This window comes from Narcine bancroftii, unplaced genomic scaffold (assembly GCF_036971445.1).
Source record: "Narcine bancroftii isolate sNarBan1 unplaced genomic scaffold, sNarBan1.hap1 Scaffold_229, whole genome shotgun sequence".
In the NCBI taxonomy this organism is placed as follows: Eukaryota; Metazoa; Chordata; class Chondrichthyes; order Torpediniformes; family Narcinidae; genus Narcine; species Narcine bancroftii.
Genome location: NW_027211964.1, coordinates 93,591 through 99,867, shown reverse-complemented (window position 1 = coordinate 99,867; position 6,277 = coordinate 93,591).

The following is a 6,277-nucleotide window of genomic DNA, read 5'->3' as shown; positions in this document are numbered from 1 at the left end:
TAGCTGCTCCAAGAAAGTATCTCCTAGACATTCAATAAACTCACTCTTGTGTTCCTGCCCCCATCTGATTATCCCAGTCCACCTTCATGTTGAAGTCCCCCATAACTACTGTATTGCTACCACTTTGACATGCCACTCTTAATTCCTGATTTATACTTCTACCGATATCTGAGTCAATTTTCGGAGGCCTGTAAATCACCCCCATTATGGTCTCATGCCTTTACAATTTCTTAATTCTATCCAAACAGACTCTACCCACCTGTTTCAATGTCTTTCCTTTCAAACGCCTGAATTTCATTTCTTACCAACAGAGCTACCCCACCTCCTCTTCCTAACTTTCTGTCTTTTCTGTAGGACTATCTTGGGTAAACTTGTACCTTTCACTTTGTTCGTTTTAGATTGGTCACAGTGTTTGAGCTACCGAAAGAAAATAGAAACACACACCGAGAGCAGTTCAGTCTACACAAATGTTTATTCCAAATATAAAGCAGGTTTCAAACTACAATATGCAAGCCTGCCTAATCATACTTAACAACGCCTGGACTGGTCCCAACTGCCGAAGCGAGGCAATGACGGCACACTTGTAGTAGGCTGCCGGGGCGCCGGTAGCAGCTCCTTCACCTCCCCCGACCGGGACGTTGCTCGGACTCTAGCTGTTCTTCCTTCTTGACAAAGGATGTTCCCATCCCTCGGAGAGTCTAAACTTCAGCAGCAGGACCACAGACTTTTATACCCCAAAAACAATTAATCATGCACCCACTCCCTCTAACATTTGTCATTCAAAATCAAAGCTGAGCATACTATTCTACAAGTTAGAAGATGAATTATTATGGAGAAGGATGCTATGATATCCTGGTTTATCTCGTAGATACAAAGACTTATTGAAACTTTTAAGGCTTTAGCAATACCGTGCCATCCTGTATTTCGGAAAGAACAATTAATCATGCACCCACTCCCTCTAACATTTGTCAGTCAAAATCAAAGCTGAGCATACTATTCTACAATTTAGAAGATTGATTATTATGGAACCAGGATGCTATGATTTCCTGGTTTATCTCGTAGATACAAGGACTCATTACAACTTCTTGAGCAAGACAGGTTGTGACCAAAACGTCAATTTCAGAGTGTCGTATTTGACAACTGCTTTCCCTGGGCCTCACGGTGGAATTCCATTTCAAAGTGTATCTTCAGATAAATCCCCATGGCTGAGTTTAATTACATCTGCTAATTCTGAAAGTAAGGTGACCTGAGTGTGGCCCCAGTGTTGTCAGTTTCACATAAGCAAGGAAGCATCTGAGCACATGGTTTTAACCCTCCATTACAAGGACGTGTACCCGGGAACATTGATTTCCCAATCCCGCCTTTCCCGCAGCCATGTCTCCGTAACTCCGACAACGTCATAACCTCCCATTGCCATTCGCGCCTCAAGCTCATCCCTTTTATTCCTTACACTCAGTGCATTCATACACAATACCTTGATACCATATCTCCTTTCTCCCTCCATCTTTGTTCTCGATGCACTTGCCCCTACTCTCCTATCACTTTTAGTTCCCTTTTTCCTTACTGTTTCACCGTCTAACAGAACCACTCCAATATTCACTCTCCTATCTGCTTCCCTATCAGTCCAGTTCACTTCCCCCTACCAAATTCGTTTTAAATTTGAAGGTGGATTCCAATGGAGATAGAAGGCTTTGGGTACGCTGGCCTTTATAAATCATAGCATGGAATATAGGATCTGGGGAGGTGATGTTCAGAGTGTTGGTGAGGCCAACTTTGGAGTATTGTATGCCATTCTGGTCTCCAAATTATAGGAAGGATATCAATAAGGTAGAGAGAGTGCAAAGAAGTTTGACGAAAATGTTGCCTGGATTGCAGTATTTTGAATACGTAGAAAGATTGAGTAGACTGGAACTTCATTCAGTGGAGCAGAGAGGGTTGAGCGGGGATTTGATAGAGGTATTTAAAATTATCAAGGGAATAGATAGAGTAGCTGTGAATAGGCTCTTTCCCCTAAGGGGAGCAGAGATTGGAACAAGGGGTCATAAGTTAAGGGGCAAAACTTGAGAAGTAATACAAGAGGATGCTTCACTCAGAGTGGTGGCTGAGTGGAATGATCTACTGGAAGAAGTTGCGCCAGGGTCAATTCTGTCATTTAAGATGAGGTTATATGAGTACATGAATGCGAGGGGGTGGGAGGGTTATGGGAAAGGGAAGTAGGTAGGTGGAACTCGTGGAGTTTCACGTAAATCGGTGCTTTAGGTGCCATGAGCAAGTTGGCTCTTTCTTGCACTCGACTTGATTACGTGAAACCTTTCTGGGTTAGAATCAAGGAACTTATTAAAATTTAAACTTTCACTTGATCCTAAGGTATTGTTATTGGGTTATATGAAGAAATTGAGTTTAGAATTAAAATTAGATGAGTCTCAAATTGCTCTTTGAGATTGGCTTTAGCTGGGGCTAGAAAATGATGAGTATTCAATGGTGGCATTCAGAAAGGAGGTCTTGTATTCCATTGGAAAAGATAACGTATAATACAAGCCTCGTCTACCAGTGGAAATATTAAACAGGCAGAATACTATTCATAGTCTGAAAATGAGAGGTTATCCGTATAAAAGAGATCAGGAAGAACTTCTTTAGCCAGAGGGTCGTGGATGTGTGGAACTCACTGCGGCATACAGCAGTGGAAGCCAGATCGCTGGGAGTATTTTAAAAAGAACGACAAATATCTCATTAGTGAGGGCATCAAGGGTTTATGGGGGAAAGGCCAAAAATGAGAACTAGTGTAGAGTAGCTTAGTGTAGATTTATGGAACAGACTCGATGGGCCTAGTGGCCTGGTTCTGTTCCTTTGTCTGTGATCACTAATGGAGTTACTTCAGAAATGTACAGATAAAAAGCTCCTAAATTAGAAATTCATAAATCAAGATTAAAATGGGAATCTGATTTGAAAGTTAAAATATGAAAATGATTAAGTACAACTAAAATTATTAATGTCAGGTCGAGACTGGTACAATATAATCTTTTTTACATCGATTATACTTGACACCCAATTAAAATAAATTTAATTTGACGTTATCAGATTTGTCTTGCATGTAATAAAGTAGGTTCTTTTTGTGTGGATAAATGTGAGGTGAACCACTTTGGAGGCAAGAACAGGAAAGAGGACTATTACCTCAACGGTATCTGTTCAGGAAATGCAGAGAGACTTGGGTGTTGCTGTGCATTAGTCGTTGAAAGTGGGTGTGCAGGTCCAACAGGCGGTGAGGAAGGCATTCATAGCAATAGGATTTGAGTACAGAGATCCTGCTGCAGCCGTACACAGCCTTGGTGAGACCACACCTGGAGTACTGCGTGCCATTTTGGCCTCTTTAATCCGAGGAAGCACATCCTCGCCGTGGAGTGGGTGCAGAGAAGATTCACTAGACTGATACCAGGGATGGAAGGACTTGCAGATGAAGAAAGGTTGGATAGACTAGGCTTGTATTCTCTGGAATTTAGGAAATTGAAGGGGGATCTTATAGAAACAAAATTCTAAAGGGTTTAGACAGACTAGATGCGGGTAGGTTGTTTGCAATGCTGGGAAATACAGAACCAGGGGTTACAGTTTAAGGATAACCATACTATAACCATATAACCATTTACGGAGCGGAAACAGGCCATGTTGGCCTTTCGAGTCCGCACCAGTTCACTGATTTTATGCGCCCTCTTCAGGCATTGGGGGAAGGTTTTCAGGACCGAGATGAGGAAAGATTTCCTCTCTTGGAGGATGATGGATCTATGGAATTCTTTGCTACAGAAAGTAGTTGAGGCTGGTTCCTTGTCAATGTTCAAGAGTAGGTTAGAATTGGCCCTTGTGGCTAAGGGGATCAGGAGGTATGGAGAGAAGGCAGGAACTGGGTACTGATCAGCCATGATCGTATTGAATGGCAGGGTAGGTTTGAAGGGCCAAATGGCCGAATGCTGCACCTATTTTACTATGTTTATATATTCTACTTGGGTTTGTCCAAAATATATACATTTTGGTCCAAAATTAAAATTTTGAACACTCCCAATGGATCCTAGAATATTTTTCCTGGAAGAGACTAAAAATATTTGGATTAAATGGGATTTTTACAGGTTGCTTTAGCTGTTTCATATTTGGAGGACCAAGTCACCAAATTGCAGAATCCATGTGATTGAAGAAGTGCAGAGATTGGTTAGGTTGTTGCTGGGACTTGAAGGTGAACATACCAGGGCCTACAGCTGGTCCTCAATGTTGTCGACACATTCTTGGAAAGTGTGACTTGAAGTGAAATGAAGGTTTTACCACGGGCTCAATGATCAAAAATAAGAGAAGTTCCTATTTTGGACACCAAATATCATCATTCAGGTGCCTTACCGTCCAGCGAGGGCGATCCTGTCTCTCAATCCACCACAATCTCTGAACCTCTGAATTGTAGTTGTGGCCTCCCCGTTCTTTTCTGAGCTGAGACCAATATTGACGTTTAGGTCATGGTTACAGATGGGCTGGAAATACTGAAGAAGTTTCCTCTTGCCTTACTCAGTTGCAGTGTCCATACTGGATGGGTAACCCTGGCCATTGATCAGCAGATCCAGAGAACACAGCACAGTACAGGCCCTTCAGGCCTTGATGTTGTTCTAGCCCATATATTCATTCCTTAAATATAACGTACTAAACCAATGGTTCTCAACCTTTTTCCTTGCACTCACATACCACTTTTAGTGGTAAGTGTGTGGAAAGAAAGTTCAAACCCTATTTTAAAATAATCTTATGAACAATCTAGAACCGTCATCCTCAACCTTCCCTTCCCACTCACCTACCACATGAAGCAATCCCTAAATGTTCAGAGATTACTTAAGGTGGTAGGTGAGTGAGAAGATGAAGGTTGAGAACCTCTTTCTGCAGGCAAACTAATTCTGAATCCACACAGCCAAGGTTCCACAGATCCTTTGGCTCATGACAATCAGAATGAATCTACCCTGGGCAACCCTGTCAAAGGCCTCACTAAAATCCACACACCCCACATCCACTCCCCTGCCCTTCATTTGTTATTTCATTGTTTTCAAACACTTTCTTTCCCCCCCCATTCTTGAGACATCCCTGACTAATCACGGAACCAACAGTCAAAGGACAAGGCCAGTGCCATTTTTATAAATGAGATTTGATATTTGCTTAAGTTGTTGTTTGTTTCTATGAAATTACCTCAAACATATTGCTGCGGGTCGCCTGTGGAGGCCACTCCTGTGATCGCGGTTCGTTTTACTGCGCTTTTTTGGCCAAAATGGCCACACTTTCACACACGACCACGCGGTACATAGAAAGATTAATGATGCCTAGCGTCCCATTGGCCTGAAATATTCTATTAAATTTTATTAAAATTTTCAAAGAAAAGCTTAACATAACGTAATACATTTTGCTTATTTTCAAGTTGTGGAGAGTGAGGAGGGTTTTCATGGATTACAAAAGGATTTGGACTGTTTGGAAAGATGGCAGATGGAGTTTAATGAAGGTAAGTGTGAGGTGCTTTATGTTGGGAAGAATAACCAAGACATATGCAGTGAAGGGGAGGGCATTGAGGAACAGAGGGATCTTGGAGGAATGGTTCAATAGACAATAAGAGCTGGAGTAGGCCCTTCGGCCTGTCGAGCCAGCACCGCCATTTTACAGATCATGGCTGATCACTACTATCAGTACCCCTTTCCAGCCTTATCCCCATAACGCTTAACTCCTTTGCCTACTAGAGTCTTATCTAACTCTCTTTTGAACATAATCAGCGAATCTGCCTCTACCACCCTCTGTGGCAGAGCATTCCACAGATTCACACTTCTCTGTGTAAAAAAATGTTTTCCCATCTCCGTCCTAAAGGACCTACCCTGTATTCTTAAACTATGCCCTTTAGTCCTCGTCTCCCCCATCACTGGGAACAAGTAATCCGACTTCACCCTGTCTGTGCCCCTGATAATTTTGTATTCATCAATCATGTCCCCCCTCATCCATCTAAACTCCATCGGATACAAGTCCAATTTTCTAGCCTTTCAGCATATGTCAACCCCGCCATCCCTGGAACTAACCTTGTAAATCTGCTCTGCACACCCTCTATAGCTAGTATGTCCTTCCTCAAAATTGGAGACCAGAACTGGACACAATACTCCAGGTGGGGTCTCACCAGGGCCCTGCACAAGTGCAGAAGGGCGTCTCTGTTCCTATACTCCAATCCCCTCTTTATGAAAGCCAACATGCCATTTGCCTTCTTCACAGCTTTCTGAACGTGCATGTT